The sequence below is a fragment of the Gopherus flavomarginatus genome, unplaced genomic scaffold (genome assembly GCF_025201925.1).
Source record: "Gopherus flavomarginatus isolate rGopFla2 unplaced genomic scaffold, rGopFla2.mat.asm U_1b, whole genome shotgun sequence".
Taxonomy (NCBI): Eukaryota; Metazoa; Chordata; order Testudines; family Testudinidae; genus Gopherus; species Gopherus flavomarginatus.
Window position 1 is genome coordinate 580,735 of NW_026114618.1, and position 17,937 is coordinate 598,671.

Below are 17,937 nucleotides of genomic sequence, written 5' to 3' on the forward strand. Positions count from 1 at the left end.
CTCCTCGCAGCATGAATACCTCATTATCAGACAGAGCCCTCATCCCTCCGCACCCTGACCCTCATCCCCAGCCAGAGCCCTCATCCCCCCACACCCTGATACTCATCCACAGCGTGAGCCCTCATCCCCCCGCACCCTAATCCTCAGCCCCAGCCCTGAGCCCTTCATCCACCCACACCCTGATCCTCATCCCCAGCGTGAGCCCTCATCCCCCCGCACCCTAATCCTCATCCCCAGCTAGAGCCCTCATCCCCCCGCACCCTGATCCTCTGTCCCAGCCAGATCCCTCATTCCCCCGCATCCTATACCTCGTCCCCAGCAGGAGCCAACATCCCCCTCCACACTGATCCTGTGCTCCAGCCTGAGCCCTCATCCTGCCGCGCCCTGATCCTCTGTCCAAACTCTGAGCCCCTCCTCGCACCAAAAACCCCTCATCCTCAGGCGGAGACCTCATCCCCCCGAGCTGTAACCCTCTGCCCCAGCCACAGCCCTCATACCCTTACAACCTAATCCTCATCCCCAACCAAAGCCCTCATCCCTAAGCATCCTGATCCTCTGTTCCAACTCTGAGCCCCTCTTCGCAGCATGAATCCCTCATTCCCAGCCAGAGCCCTCAACCCCCTGCACCCTAATCCTCATCCCCAGTCAGAGCCCTCATCCCTCCGCACCCTAATCCTCATTCCCAGCCAGAGCCCTCATCCCCCTGCACCCTAATCCTGATCCCAGCCAGAGACCTCAACCCCCTGCACCCTAATCCTCATTCCCAGCCAGAGCCCTCATCCCCCTGCACCCTAATCCTGATCCCAGCCAGAGACCTCAACCCCCTGCACCCTAATCCTCATTCCCAGCCAGAGCCCTCATCCCCATGCACCCTTATCCTCACCCCAGCCAGAGCCCTCAACCCCCTGAACCCTAATCCTCATCCCCAGCCAGAGTCCCCATTGCCCTACACTCTAATCCTCATCCCCAGCCAGAGCCCTCATCCCCCCACACACTAATCCTCATCCCCAGCGAGAGCCTTCATCCCCCTGCACCCTAATCCTGATCCCAGACAGAGCCCTTAACCCTCTGCACCCTAATCCTCAACCCCAGCCAGAGCTCTCATCACTCCGCACCCTAATCCTCATTCCCAGCAAAAGCACTGATCCCCCTGCACCCTGATCCTCATCCCAGCCAGAGCCCTCAACCCCCTGAACCCTAATCCTCATTCCCAGCCAGATCCTTCATCCCCATGCACCCTGATCCTCATCCCAGCCAGAGCCCTCAACCCCCTAAACCCTAATCCTCATCCCCAGCCAGAGTCCTCATCCCCTTACACCCTAATCCTCATCCCCAGCCAGAGCCCTCATCCCCCCGCAGCATAATCCTCATTCCCAGCAAAAGCACTGATCCCCCTGCACCCTGATCCTCATCCCAGCCAGAGCCCTCAACCCCCTGAACCCTAATTCTCATTCCCAGCCAGAGCCCTCATCCCCATGCACCCTGATCCTCATCCCAGCCAGAGCCCTCAACCCCCTGAACCCTAATCCACATTCCCAGCCAGAGCCCTCATCTCCCCACACCCTAATCCTCATCCCCAGCCAGAGCCCTCATCCCCCCCGCACCCTGATCCTCAGCCCCAGCAAGAGCCCTCATCCCCCTGCCCCCTAATCCTCATCCTCAGCCAGAGCCCTCATACCGCTGCAACCAAATCCTCATTCCCAGGCAGAGCCCTCATCCCCCCACACCCTGATGCTTTTCTCCAGCAAGACCCCTAATCCCCATGCACACTAATCCTCAGACCGAGCCCTGAGCCCTCATCTCCCCAGTACCCTAATCCTCTGCCTCAGCCAGAGCTCTCATCCCTCCAAACCCTGATCCTCATCCCCAGCCAGAGCTCTCATCTCCCCACAGCCTGATCCTAATTCCCAGCCAGAGCCCTCATTCCCTCACTCCCTAATCCTCATCCCCACCCAGAGCCCTCATCCCTCCACCCTAATCCACATCCCCAGCCAGAGCCCTCATCCCCCCTCACCCTAATCCTCATCCCCAGCCAGAGCCCTCATCCCCCTGCTCCCAAATCCTCATCCCCAGCCAGAGCCCTCATCTCCCTGCACCCTAATCCTCATCCCCTGCCAGAGCCCTCATCCCCTCGCACCCTAATTCTCACCCCAGCCTGAGCCCTCATCCCCCCGCACAATGATCCTCATCCCCAGCCAGAGCTCTCATCCCCCTGCACCCTGATCCTCATCCGACCCAGAGCCCTCATCCCCCCTGACCTTGATCCTCATTCCCAGCCAGAGCTCTCCTCCCCCTGCACCCAATCCTCATTCCCAGGCAGAGACCTCATCCTCCCACACCCTGATCCTTATCTCCAGCCAGAGCCCTCATCCCCATGCACCCTTATCCTCATCCCCAGCCAGAGCCCTCATCCCCACCCACCGTAATCCTCATTCCCAGGCAGAGCCGTCATCCCCACTCAAACTCATCCCCATTCCCAGCCAGAGCCCTCATCCCCCCGCAACCGGATCCTCAGCCCCAGCCAGAGCCCTCAAACCCCCACACCTTAATCCTCATCCCCAGCCAGAGCCCTCCTCCCCCTGCCCCCTAATCCTCATCCCCAACCAGAGCCCTCATCCCCCTGCACCCTGATCCTCAAGCCCTGCCAGAGCTCTCATCCCCCTGTACCCTAATACTCATCCCAGCCACAGCCCACATCCTCCTGCAGGCTGATCCTCATCCCCACCCAGAGCCCTCATCCCCCCTGACCTTGATCCTCATTCCCAGGCAGAGCCCTCCTCCTCCTGCACAAAAATCGTCATTCACAGGCAGAGCCCTCATTCCCACCACACCCTGATCCTTATCTCCAGCCAGAGCCCTAATCCCCCTCCACCCTCATACTCAGACCCAGCCATGTGCCCTCATCCCCCCGTACCATAATCCTCTGCCTCAGCCAAAGCCCTCCTCCCCCCAAACCCTGATCCTCATCCCCAGCCAGAGCCTTCATCCCCCAAACCCTAATCCTCATTCCCAGGAAGAGCCCTCATCCCCCCGCACCTGATCCTCATTCCCAGCCAGAGCCCTCATCCCCCCACACCCTAATCCTCGTCCACAGCCAGAGCCCTCATCCCCCCGCACTCTAATCCTCATTCGCAGCCAGAGCCCTGATCGCTGCTAACCCTGATTCTCATCCCCAGCCAGAGCCCACATCCCCCTGCACCCAAATCCTCATCCCCAGAAAGAGCCTTCATCCCCCAGCACCTTGATCCTCATCCCAAGCTAGAGCCCTCATCCGTCCACACCTTGATTCTCATTCCCAGCCAGAGCCCTCATCCCCTCACACCATGACCCTCATCCCAGGCAGATCCCTCATCCCCCCACACCCTAATGCTCATCTCCAGCCAGAGCCCTCATCCCATCACACCGTAACCGTCATCCCCAGCCAGAGCCCTCACCCCCCCGCAGCAAAATCCTCATTCCCAGCCAAAGCCCTCATCCCCCCGCACCCTGATCCTCATCACGAGCCAGAGCCCTCATCCCCCGCACCCTCATCCTCATTCCCAGCCAGAGCCCTCATCCCTCCGACCTAATCCTCATCCCCACCCAGAACCCTCATTCTTCCACCCTAAGCCACATCCCCAGCCAGAGCCCTCATCCCCCCTCACCTTTATCCTCATCCCCACCCAGAGCCCTCACCCCCCTGACCCTGATCCTCATTCCCAGCAACAGCCCTCCTCCCCCTGCACAAAAATCCTCATTCACAGGCAGAACCCTAATCCCTCCACACCCTGATCCTTATCTCCAGCCAGAGCCCTAATCCCCTTGCAACCTCATCCTCAGACCCAGCCATGAGCCCTAATCCCCCCGTACCATAATCCTCTGCCTCAGACAAGACCTCTTCCCCACACCCTAATATTCATCCCCAGCCAGAGCCGTCATCCCCACGCACTCTAATCCTCACTCCCAGCCAGAGCCCTCATCCCCCCGCACCCGGATCCTCAGCCCCAGCCAGAGCCCTCATCCCCCCGCACCTGATCGTCATTCCCTGCCAGAGCCCTCATCCCCCCACACCCTAATCCTCGTCCCCAGCCAGAGCCCTCATCCCCCCGCACCCTTATCCTCATCCCCAGACAGAGTCCTCATCCCTCCGCACCCTAATCCTCATTCCCAGCCAGAACCCTCATCCCCTGCACACTGATCCTCATCCCCAGCCAGAGCCCACACCCCTTGCACACTAATCCTCATCACCAGCCAGAGACCTCATCCTCCTGCACCGTGATCCTCAGCCCCAGCAAGAGCCCTCATCCCCCTGCCCCCTAATCCACATCCCCAGCCAGAGCCCTCATCCCCCTGCAACCAAATCCTCATTCCCAGGCAGAGCTCTCATCCCCCCACACCCTGATCCTTATCTCCAGCAAGAGCCCTAATCTCCCTGCATACTAATCCTCAGACCCAGCCCTGAGCCCTCATCCTCGCGTACCCTAATCCTCTGTCTCAGCCAGAGCTCTCATCCCTCCAAACCCTGATCCTCATCTCCACATAGAGCCCTCATCCCCCCTGACCCTGATCCTCATTCCAAGCCAGAACCCCCCTCCCCATGCACACAAATCCTCATTCACAGGCAGAGCCCTCATTCCCCAACACCCTGATCCTTATCTCCAGCCAGAGCCCTAATCCCCCTCCGCCCTCATACTCAGACCCAGCCCTGAGCCCTCATCCCCCCGTACCATAATCCTCTGCCTCAGCCAGAGCCCTCATCCCCCCAAACCCTGATCCTCATCCCCAGCCAGAGCCCTCATCCCCCAAACCCTAATCCACATTCCCAGGCAGAGCCCTCATCCCCCCGCACCTGATCCTCATTCCCAGCCAGAGCCCTCATCCCCCCACACCCTAATCCTCATTCCCAGCCAGAGCCCTCATTCCCGCGCCCCCTGATTCTCATCCCCAGCCAGAGCTCTCATCCCCCCACACCCTAAACCTCATTCCCAGCCAGAGCCCTCATCCCCGCGCACCTTGATTCTCATCCCCAGCCAGAGCCCTCATCCCCCTGCACCCTAATCCTCATCTCCAGGCAGAGCCCTCATCCCCCCACACCGTAACCGTCATCCCCAGTCAGACCCCTCATCCCCCCGTAGCATAATCCTCATTCCCAGCCAAAGCCCTCATCCCGCCGCACCCTGATCCTCATCAACAGCCACAGCCCTCATCCCCCCGCACCCTGAACCTCCGCCCCAGCAAGAGCCCTCATCCACCTGCCCCCTAATCCTCATCCCCAGCTAGGGCCCTCATCCCCCTGCAACCAAATCCTCATTCCAAGGCAGAGCCCTAATCCCCCCGTACCCTAATTCTCATCCCCAGCGATAGCCGTCATCCCCTCATACCTTGATCCTCATCCCCAACCAGAGCCCTCATCTCCCCACACTCTGATCCTCATCCCCAGCCAGAGCCCTCATCCCCCTGCACCCTGATCCTCAGCCCCAGTCAGAGCCCTCATCCTCCCACACCCTAATCCTCATCACCAGCCAGAGCCGTCATCCCCACGCAAACTAATCCTCATTCCCAGCCAGAGCCCTCATCCCCTCGCACCCAGATCCTCAGCCCCACCCAGAGCCCTCATCCCCCCACACCTTAATCCTCATCTCCAGCCAGAGCCCTCATCCCCCTGCACCCTGATCCTCATCCCCTGCCAGAGCTCTCATCCCCCTGCACACTAATAATAATCCCAGCCAGAGCCCACATCCTCTTGCACCTTGATCCTCATCCCCACCCAGAGCCCTCATCCCCCCTGACCCTGATCCTCATTCCCAGCCAGAGCCCTAATCCCCCTCCACCCTCATGCTCAGACCCAGCCCTGAGCCCTCATCCCCCCGTACCCTAATCCTCTGCCTTAGTCAGAGCCCTCCTCCCCCCAAACCCTGATCCTCATCCCCAGACAGAGCCCTCATCCCCCGCACCCTAATCCTCATTCCCAGCCAGAGCCCTCGTCCCCGCGCACCCTGATCCTCATCCCCAGCCATAGCCCTAATCCCTGTACACCCTAAGCCTCATCACCAGCCAGAGACCTCATCCCCCTGCACCCTAATTCTCATCCCCAGCCAGAGCCCTCATCCCCCTGCACCCTAATCCTCATTCCCAGCCAGAGCCCTCCTCCCTTTGCACCCAAATCCTCATTCATAGGCAGAACCCTCATCCCCTCACACCCTGATCCTCATCCCCAGCCAGAGCCCTCATCCCCCCGCACCCTGACCCTCATCCCCAGCCAGAGCCTTCATCCCCCCGCACCTTGATTTTCATCCTCAGCCAGAACCCTCATCCGCCCACACCTTGATCCTCATTCCCAGCCAGAGCCCTCATCCCCTCACACCCTGATCTTCATCCCAGCCAGAGCCCTCATCCCCCTGCACCCTAATTCTCATCCCAGCCAGAGCGCACATCCTCCTGCATCCTGATCCTCATCCCCACCCTGAGCCCTCATCCCTCCTGACCCTGATCCTCATTCCCAGCCAGAGCCCTCCTCCCCTTGCTCCTAAATCCTCATTCACAGGCAGAGCCCTCTGTCACGGAGTGTGGGGGAGTCCGGCCCTGCACCTCTCTTCCTGGTACCCACGGTGACTCTCAGCCAGCCAGTAAAACAGAAGGTTTATTGGACAACAGGAACACAGGTTACAGCAGAGCTTGCAGGCACAGTCAGGACCCCTCCACCGAGTCCTTCTGGGCTTTCAGGGTGCTTGGATCCTAGCTAGGATACCCTGAATTCCACCCACACAGCCCCAAGCCCAAACTCCAACTGCTTCCCTCCTGCCGCTCCCTTCCTTTGTTCCCCTTCCCGGGCAAAGGTGTTTGACCTTTCCCCTCCCTTACCTAGCTCAGGTTACAGGCCCTGGCATCGTCCATCTCCTAAAGTCCTCCCCTGCTCTCCCACTCCCCACACAGACAGTCCCTACTGCATCACATCTCTCCCCCCTTCGAGACTGAACTGAGCGGGGTCACTCTGCCCAGTGACCTGGGGAAGTTCAGGGCCCCCTCTCCGGGACAACGCATCCGCTGTCAGGTTGGCACTTCCTTTCACATGGACCACGTCCATGTTGTAGTCCTGCAGGAGCAGGCTCCACCTCAGGAGCTTGGCGTTGGCTCCTTTCATCTGGTGCAGCCAGGTCAGGGGAGAGTGGTCGGTGTACACGGTGAAGTGTCGCCCAAAGAGATATGGCTCTAGTTTCTTAAGGGCCCACACTATGGCCAGGCATTCCTTCTCGATGGCTGCGTAGCTTTGTTCCCGGGGTAGCAACTTCTTACTCAGGTACACCATGGGGTGTCTCTCCCCCTTTTCATCCTCCTGCATTAACACTGCCCCCAGTCCCGTGTCTGAGGCATCAGTGAACACCATAAAGTGTTTGTCAAAATTTGGGTTTGCCAGAACTGGGCCACTAACCAGAGCCTCCTTCAGCGCCCGGAAAGCCTCCTGGCACTGCTCAGTCCAGATCACCTTGTCTGGCTTCCCCTTTTTGCATAGTTCAGTGATGGGGCAGGCTATGGCACTAAAGTGGGGCACGAACCTTCGATAGTACCCCGCCATCCCAATAAAGGCCTGGACCTGCTTTTTGGTTTGGGGAGCAGGCCAGTCTCTGATCACCTCCACCTTGGCTGGTTCCGGCTTCAGGCAGCCGCTCCCCGCCCGATGGCCCAGGTAAGATACTTCAGCCATCCCCACCTTGCACTTCTCAGCCTTTACTGTTAACCCAGCCTTTCGGAGTCGGTCTAGGACTTGTTTAACCTGGGACATGTGGTCCTCCCAGGTCTGGCTGAAGACGCAGATGTCGTCAATATACGCCACGGCAAAACTCTTCATCCCCCTCAGTAGCTGATCCACCAGGCGCTGGAAGGTGGCTGGCGCTCCCTTGAGGCCGAAGGGCAAGGTCAGAAACTCATAGAGCCCCAGAGGGGTGATAAAGGCCGATTTCAGCCTGGCATCTGCGTCCAGCTTTGGTAAGATTTGGTAAGATCCATAGTGGTGAGGTACCGAGCACCTCCTAGCTTGTCTAGGAGCTCGTCAGGCCTGGGCATAGGGTAAGCATCAGATACGGTGATGGCATTGAGCTTTCGATAGTCCACACAGAACCGGATTGATCCATCCTTCTTGGGGACTAGCACCACTGGCGAGGCCCAAGGGCTGGAAGACGGCTGGATCACCCCCAAAGCCAGCATGTCCCTGACCTCTCTTTCAAGATCCTGAGCAGTTTTACCAGTGACCCGAAAAGGGGAGCATCTTATAGGGGAATGTGACCCAGTCTCCACCCGGTGGACAGTCAAATTAGTGCGTCCAGGCTGGTTGGAAAACAGCTGTCGGTACAGATGCAGCACCCCTCTGATCTCAGCGTGCTGGCCCGGGGTCAGTTGCTCAGAGAGGGGAATCGCCTCCAGGGGGGAACCAGCTTTTGTCCCAGGGAATAGATCCACTAAGGGGTCATCTCCCTGGCCCTCCCAATGTCCACACACGGCCAACACCACATTCCCCCTGTCATAGTATGGTTTCATCATGTTCACATGGTACACCCGACGGTGATGTGCCCGGTTTGACAGCTCCACCACATAGTTTACCTCATTCAGTTGCTTGATAACCTTGAAGGGCCCTTCCCAGGCGGCCTGGAGTTTGTTTCTCCTCACGGGGATAAGAACCATCACCTGATCCCCGGTGGCGAAGGTACGGGCTCGTGCTGTGCGGTCATACCAGACCTTCTGCCTCCTCTTGGCTCGGGCCAGATTCTCCCTGGCCAGGCCCATGAGCTCGGCCAGTCTTTCCCGGAAGGTCAGGACATACTCCACCACTGACTCTCCCTCGGGAGCGGCCTTCCCCTCCCATTCGTCCCTCATCAGGTCTAGGGGCCCCCTCACCCGCCTTCCATACAACAGTTCCTAAGGTGAAAACCCGGTAGATTCCTGGGGTACCTCCCTGTACGCAAACAGCAGGTGAGGTAAGTACTTGTCCCAATCTTGCGGATGCTGGTTCATAAATGTTTTTAGCATCATCTTCAGCGTCCCGTTGAACCTTTCTACCAGCCCGTTGGACTGGGGGTGATACGCTGAGGCACAGTTGTGCTGGACCCCACATTTCTGCCATAAGGACTGGAGCAGGGCCTACATGAAGTTGGACCCCTGGTCCGTTAAGACCTCCTTGGGGAACCCCACCAGGCTGAAAATTGTCAGCAGCGCATCTGCCACTGTGTCTGCTTCGATAGAGGACAAGGCCACCGCCTCGGGGTAGCGAGTGGCAAAATCCACCACCACCAGGATGTATTTCTTCCCTGACCGGGTCGTCTTGCTGAGAGGTCCCACTATGTCCATGGCCACCTTCTGGAAAGGTTCTTCTATGATGGGTAAAGGCCTCAAAGCCGCTTTCCCCTTGTCCCGGGCCTTCCCCACCCTCTGGCAGAGGTCACAGGATTGGAAGTACTGTCGGACATGGGTAAAGACCCCAGGCTAGTAAAAGTTCTGTAGCAGCCTCTGCCTGGTGCACCGGATTCCCTGGTGCCCTGCGAGAGGGATGTCATGGGCCAGGTACAACAGCGTGTGACGGAACTTCTGGGGAACCACCAGCTGCCTCCTGATCCCCCATGACTCTACTTCCCCTGGGGGACCCCATTCTCGGTACAGGAATCCCTTCTCCCACAGGAACCTCTCCTTGCAACCTCTCCTCATGGTCTGTACCACACTAAGGTCAGCCCGGTCCCTGTGCTTCCGCAAGGAGGGATCTTTCTGCAACTCGGCCTGGAACTCAGCAGCTGGGACAGGAATGGGGACCGGCTCTCTCTTGCTGGCTGGGTCTGAGGCCGCAGCCTCTCTGCACCGTGCCCCTGGGCGTTCCCCGCTCCCTGAGTTAGGGTCCTGCACCTCAGGTCGAGTACCTTCCCCGTTGTCGGGGAGCAGTGCCATTTGCCGACTCTGACTATGAGTCACGACCAGGGCACTCTGGGTGTTACTAGGCCAGTCCTCAAGGTCCCCTCCCATTAACACGTCAGTGGGCAAATATTGGTGTACCCCCACATCCTTGGGGCCCTCCTTGGCCCCCCATTTCAGGTGTACCCTTGCCACGGGTACCTTGAATGGGGTCCCGCCCACGCCCATCAGGGTCAGGTAGGTGTCAGGCACCATCCGATCTGAGGCCACCACCTCGGGCCGGGCCAGCGTCACCTCTGCGCCCGTGTCCCAGTACCCAGTGACCTTCCTCCCATCCACTTCCAGGGAAACAATGCACTCTTTCTGGAGGGGCAGCCCCGCGCCCACCCGGTAAACCAAAATCCCAGAACCGGGAGCATCCACAGGTGGTATGTTGCCAACCCCCCTTTCCTGGGAATGTAGCCCCTCCTCCGATTGGGTTTTTACCCAGTCCACCCTCTGCGGGTTGGGTCTGCTTGGTCTGTCCCTGAGCTTGGGGCACTGGGCCCGTAAGTGACCTCGTTGGCCACAGCGATAGCAGCCCATATCTCGTGGGTCCCCTTGAGTGGGTCGGAGGGACCTGCCGCTGGATGTTCCCCTTTTGGGGGGGTTCTCCATAGGCCCCCTTTGGGAGGTCCCATGATGACTCTCTCTCTGCGTTGAGGCAGGCCTGCTCCTTCGAGACTCCTCCCTGCCATCCCCTGCCCGACTGTCCACAAATTGGTCGGCCAGCTGGCCTGCATGCTGCGGGTTCTCCGGCTTCTGGTCCATCAACCACAGCCTCAGGTCGGACGGGCACTGCTCGTACAGGTGCTCCAGTATGAATAGGTCAAGCAGGTCCTCTTTAGTTTGGGCCCCAGCTGTCCACTTGCGAGCATACCCCTGCGCCCGGTTGACCAGTTGTAGGTATGTAACCTCACGGGTTTTACGCTGGCTCCGGAACTTTTTTCGGTACATCTCAGGAGTCAGCCCAAACTCGCGGAGCAGGGCCTGTTTGAACAGTTCGTAGTCCCCTGCCTCCACCCCTTTCAGTCGGCTGTACACCTCCACGGCTGTGGAGTCCAGTAAGGGGGTGAGAACTGCGATCCTGTCTGCAGGGTCAACCCTGTGCAGCTCGCAGGCATTCTCAAAGGCCGTCAGGAAGGTATCTATGTCCTCCCCCTCCTTACGCCGGGCCAGCAAGTGCTTATCAAAGCTCTTTGTAGGCTTGGGTCCCCCCTCACTCACCGCAGCCGGGGCCTCACTGCTCCTCAGCCGGGCCAGGTCCAGCTCATGTTTACGCTTTTTCTCCTTCTCCTCCCACTCACGCTGGAGCTGGTTCTCCTCATGTTCACGCTGTTTCGCCTTCTCCTCCAGCTCTCGCCTCTTTAACTCGAGGTCCTCCCGTTTCAGCTCCCTTTCATATTCCAGCCGCCTCCGCTCCACGGATGCCGAGCGTTGCCGGGAGGATCCCCTGCTGGGGGTTGAGCTTCGCCGTGAGGCTCCCCTGCTGGCCGGGGGTGTCACGGTGCCCTCGGTATACACTGGGCTCCTCCCCGCCCTTCCTCTACGCCTAGGAAGGGGGGGTCTCTGGAAGCCCTCGTCTGCCGGCTGACCACTCCCAGCAGGGACAGTCACTGGTGCCTGCTCTGCATCTGCTCGGCTGCTTCCCTCAGAGACAGGGCTCCATTCATTCATGCGGTCTCCCTGCTCCAGCTGGGCAATCAGCTGGTCCTTGCTGAGCCTCCCTGGGTGCAGCCCCCTCTACTTACACAGCTCCACCAGGTCACACTTGCGCCGCTTGGCATACATCTTCCTGCTGGCCACTCACAGGCCGGGGTGCTCGCCGCTCCCCACGGTTTCCAGGGGGACCCCTAGTGCACCAGCCCTTCGTGAGGTCACCACCTCTCTGCCAGGGTCGAGCTGCAGACTCCTCCGCCCCTGGGACCACTCGCTGCAATCCCCCAGGGGACCCTGTTACTGCAAAGTCCTTCTCACTGGGCACACACTCCCAGGGGTTAACCACCCCTTCGTTTTACTGCTCCCCAGTCACTGCAGGAAGCGCCGTCCACGGGGTGCAGTATCTCCCGCCACTGCCACCAGTTGTCACGGAGTGTGGGGGAGTCCGGCCCTGAACCCCTCTTCCTGGTACCCACGGTGACTCTCAGCCAGCCAGTAAAACAGAAGGTTTATTGGACAACAGGAACACAGGTTACAGCAGAGCTTGCAGGCACAGTCAGGACCCCTCCACCGAGTCCTTCTGGGCTTTCAGGGTGCTTGGATCCTAGCTAGGATACCCTGAATTCCACCCACACAGCCCCAAGCCCAAACTCCAACTGCTTCCCTCCTGCCGCTCCCTTCCTTTGTTCCCCTTCCCGGGCAAAGGTGTTTGACCTTTCCCCTCCCTTATCTAGCTCAGGTTACAGGCCCTGGCATCGTCCATCCCCTAAAGTCCTCCCCTGCTCTCCCACTTCCCACACAGACAGTCCCTACTGCATCACACCCTCATCCCCCTACACTCTGATCCTCATCCAAAGCCAGAGCCCTCATCCCCCAAACTCTAATCCTCATTCCCGGACAGAGCCCTCATCCCCCCGCACCTGATCCTCATTCCCAGCCAGAGCTCTCATAACCCCACACCCTGATCCTCATCCCCAGCCAGACCCCTCATCCCCCTGCCCCCTAATCCTAATCCCCAGCCAGACCCCTCATCCCCCTGCCCCCTAATTCTCGTCCCCAGCCAGAGCCCTCATCCCCGCGCACCCTGATCCTCATCCCCAGCCAGACCCCTCATCCCCCTGCCCCCTAATCCTCATCCCCAGCCAGATCCCTCATTCCCCTGCAACCAAATCTTCTTTTTCAGGCAGAGCCCTCATCCCCCCGCACCCTGATCCTTATCCACAGCCAGACCTGCGATCCCGCCGCACCTTGATCCTCATCCCAAACCAGAGCCCTCATCCCCTCACACCATGATCCTCATCCCAGCCAGAGCTCTCATCCCCCCACACCCTAATCCTCATCTCCAGCCAGAGCCCTCATCCCCCCACACCGTAACCATCATCCCCCGCCAGAGCCCTCATCCTCCCGCAGCATAATCCTCATTCCCAGCCAAACACCTCATCCCCCCGCACCCTGATCCTCATCCCCCGCCAGAGCCCTCATCCCCCTGCCCCCAAATCCTCATCCCCATCCAGAGCCCTCATCCCTCTGCAACCAAATCCTCATTCGTAGGCACAGCCCTCATACCCCCACACCCTGATACTTATCTCCAGCAAGAGCCCTAATTCCCCTACACAATACTCCTCAGACCCAGCCCTGAGACCTCATCCCCCGGACCCTAATCCTCTGCCTCAGCCAGAGCTCTGATCCTCCCAAACCCTGATCCTCATCTCCAGCCAGAGCCCTCATCCCCCCAAACCCTAATCCTCATCCCCAGCCAGAGCCCTAATAAACCCTCACCCTAATTCTCGTCCCCAGCCAGAGCCCTCATCCCCCGGTACCTTGATCCTTATCCCAAGCTAGAGCCCTCATCTCCCCACACCCTGATCCTCATTCCCAGCCAGAGCCCTCATCCCCCCACACCCTAATCCTCATCCCCAGACAGAAGCCTCCTCCCCCTGCACCCTGATCCTCATCCCCTGCCAGGGCTCTCATCCCCCTGCACCCTAATTCTCATCCCAGCCAGAGCCCTCATCCTCCTGCACCCTGGTCCTCATCCCCACCCAGAGCCCTCGTCCCCCCTAACCCAGATCCTCATTCCCAGCCAGACCCCTCCTACCCCTGCACACAAATCCTCATTCACAGGAAGAGCCCTCATCCCCCCACACCCTGATACTTATCTCCAGCCAGAGCCCTAATCCCCCTCTACCCTCATCCTCAGACCCAGCCCTGAGCCCTCATCCCCCCGTACCCTAATCCTCTGCCTCAGCCAGAGCCCTCCTCCCCCCAAAACCCCAATCCTCATCCCCAGCCAGAGCCCTCATCCCCCAAACCCTAATCCTCATTCCCAGGCAGAACCCTCATCCCCCTGCATATGACCCTCATTCCCAGCCAGAGCCCTCATCCCCCCGCACACTGATCCTCAGCCCCAGCAAGAGCACTCATCCCCCTGCAACCAAATCCTCATCCCAAGGCAGAGCCCTCATCCCCCCACACCCTGATCCTCATCCCAGCCCGAGCCCTCATCCCCCCACACCGTAACCGTCATCCCCAGCCAGAGCCCTCATTCCCCCGTAGCATAATCCTCATTCCCAGCCAAAGCCCACATCCCCCGGCACCCTGATCCTCCTCCCCAGCCAAAGCCCTCATCCCCCCGCACCGTGATCCTCAGCCTCAGCAAGAGCCCTCATCCCCATGCCCCATAATCCTTGTCCCCTGACAGAGCCCTCATCCCCCTGCAACCAAATCCTCATTCCCAGGCAGAGCCTTCATCCCCCCAGACCCTGATCCTTATCTGCAGCAAGAGCCCTAATCCCCCTGCACACTAATCCTCAGACCCAGCCCTGAGCCCTCATCCCCGCGTACCCTAATCCTCAGCCTCAGCCAGAGCTCTCATCCCTCGAAACCCTGATCCTCATCTTCAGCCAGAGCCCTCATCCCCCCACACCCTAATCCTCTTCCCGAGTCAGAGCCCTCATCCCTCCGCACCCTGACCCTCATTCCCAGCCAGAGCCCTCATCCCCCCGAACCCTAATCCTCATCAACAGCCACAGCCCTCATTCCCCTGCCCAATAATCTTCATCCCCAGCCAGAGCCCTCATCACCCTGCACCCTCATCCTCATCCCCAGCCAGAGCCCTCATCCCCCCGCACCCTAATTCTCACCCCAGCCAGAGATCTCATCCCCCTGCACCCTAATTCTCATCCCCAGCCAGAGCCCTAATCCCCCTGCACCCTAATCCTCATTCCCAGCCAGAGCCCTCCTCCCTTTGCACCCAAATCCTCATTCATAGGCAGAACCCTCATCCCCCCAAACCCTGATCCTCATCCCCAGCCAGAGCCCTCATCCCCCTGCCCCCTAATCCTCATCCCCAGCAAGATCCCTAATTCCCCTGCAACCAAATCCTCATTTCCAGGCAGAGCTCTCATCCCCTCACACCCTGATCCTCATCCCCAGCCAGAGCACTCATCCCCCCGCACCCTGATCCTCATCCCCAGCCAGAGCCTTCATCCCCCCGCACCTTGATTTTCATCCTCAGACAGAGCCCTCATCCGCCCACACCTTGATCCTCATTCCCAGCCAGAGCCCTCATCCCCCCACACCGTAATCCTCATCCCCAGACAGAAGCCTCCTCCCCCTGCACCCTGATCCTCATCCCCTGCCAGAACTCTCATCCCCCTGCACCCTAATTCTCATCCCAGCCAGAGCCCTCATCCTCCTGCACCCTGGTCCTCATCCCCACCCAGAGCCCTCTTCCCCCCTGACCCAGATCCTCATTCCCAGCCAGACCCCTCCTCCCCCTGCACACAAATCCTCATTCACAGGAAGAGCCCTCATCCTCCCACACCCTGATACTTATCTCCAGCCAGAGCCCTAATCCCCCTCTACCCTCATCCTCAGACCCAGCCCTGAGCCCTCATCCCCCCGTACCCTAATCCTCTGCCTCAGCCAGAGCCCTCCTCCCCCCAAAACCCCAATCCTCATCCCCAGCCAAAGCCCTCATCCCCCAAACCCTAATCCTCATTCCCAGGCAGAGCCCTCATCCCCCCGCACATGACCCTCATTCCCAGCCAGAGCCCTCATCCCCCCACTCCCGAATCCTAGTCCCCAGCCAGAGCTCTCATCCCCCCGCACCCTGATCCTCAGTCCCAGCAAGAGCACTCATCCCCATGCAACCAAATCCTCATTCCCAGGCAGAGCCCTCATCCCCCCACACCCTGATCCTTATCTCCAGCTAAAGCCCTAATCCTCCTGCACACTAATCCACAGACCCAGCCCTGAGCCCTCATCCCCCCGTACCCTAATCCTCTGCCTCAGCCAGAGCTCTCATCCCTCCAAACCCTGATCCTCAGCTTTAGCCAGATCCCTCATCCCCCCACACCCTAATCCTCGTCCCCAGCCAGAGCCCTCATCCCTCCGCACCCTGATCCTCATTCCCAGACAGAGCCCTCATCCCCCGATCCCTAATCCTCATCCCCAGCCAGAGCCCTCATGCCCCCACACCGTAATCCTCGTCCCCAGCCAGAGCCCTCATCCCCCGACACCCTAATACTCATCTCCAGCCAGAGCCCTCATCCCCCCACACCCTAATCCTCATCCCCAGACAGGGCCTTCATCCCCCTACACCCTGAACACATCCCCTGCCAGAGCCCTCATCCCCACACACCATGATCCTCATTCCCAGGCAGAGCCCTCATCCCCTCACACCCTGATCCTCATCTTCAGCCAGAGCCCTCATCCCCCCACACCCTAATCCTCTTCCCCAGCAAGAGCCCTCATCCCTCCGCACCCTGACCCTCATTCCCAGCCAGAGCCCTCATCCCCCCGAACCCTAATCCTCATCAACAGCCACAGCCCTCATTCCCCTGCCCAATAATCTTCATCCCCAGCCAGAGCCCTCATCACCCTGCACCCTCATCCTCATCCCCAGCCAGAGCCCTCATCCCCCCGCACCCTAATTCTCACCCCAGCCAGAGATCTCATCCCCCTGCACCCTAATTCTCATCCCCAGCCAGAGCCCTAATCCCCCTGCACCCTAATCCTCATTCCCAGCCAGAGCCCTCCTCCCATTGCACCCAAATCCTCATTCATAGGCAGAACCCTCATCCCCCCAAACCCTGATCCTCATCCCCAGCCAGAGCCCTCATCCCCCTGCCCCCTAATCCTCATCCCCAGCAAGATCCCTAATTCCCCTGCAACCAAATCCTCATTTCCAGGCAGAGCTCTCATCCCCCCGCAATTTGATTTTCATCCTCAGACAGAGCCCTCATCCGCCCACACCTTGATCCTCATTCCCAGCCAGAGCCCTCAACCCCTCACACCCTGATCTTCATCCCAGCCAGAGCCCTCATCCCCCTGCATTCTAATCCTCATCCCCAGACAGAGCCCTCATCCCCCTGCATCCTAATACTCATCCCAGCCAGAGCGCACATCCTCCTGCATCCTGATCCTCATCCCCACCCAGAGCCCTCATCCCCCCTGACCCTGATCCTCATTCCAAGCCAGAGGCCTCCTCCCCTTCCTCCTAAATCCTCATTCACAGGCAGAGCCCTCATCCCCCTACACTCTGATCCTCATCCCCAGCCAGAGCCCTCATCCCCCAAACCCTAATCCTCATTCCCGGACAGAGCCCTCATCCCCCCGCACCTGATCCTCATTCCCAGCCAGAGCTCTCATCACCCCACATCCTAATTCTCGTCCCCAGCCAGAGCCCTCATTCCCGCGCACCCTGATTCTCATCCCCAGCCAGACCCCTCATCCCCCTGACCCCTAATCCTCATCCCCAGCCAGATCCCTCATTCCCCTGCAACCAAATCTTCACTTTCAGGCAGAGCCCTCATCCTCCCGCACCTTGATCCTCATCCCAAGCCAGAGCCCTCATCCCCTCACACCCTGATCCTCATCCCAGCCAGAGCCCTCATCCCCCCACACCCTAATCATCATCTCCAGCCAGAGCCCTCTTCCCCCCACACCGTTACCATCATCCCCCGCCAGAGCCCTCATCCTCCCGCAGCATAATCCTCATTCCCAGACAAACACCTCATCTCCCCGCACCCTGATCCTCATCTCCAGCCAGAGCCCTCATCCCCCCGCACCCTGATCCTCAGCCCCAGCAAGAGCCCTCATCCCCCTGCCCCCAAATCCTCATCCCCATCCAGAGCCCTCATCCCTCTGCAACCAAATCCTCATTCCTAGGTACAGCCCTCATACCCCCACACCCTGATACTTATCTCCAGCAAGAGCCCTAATCCCCCTACACAATACTCCTCAGACCCAGCCCTGAGACCTCATCCCCCGGACCCTAATCCTCTGCCTCAGCCAGAGCTCTGATCCTCCCAAACCCTGATCCTCATCTCCAGCCAGAGCCCTCATCCCCCCAAACCCTAATCC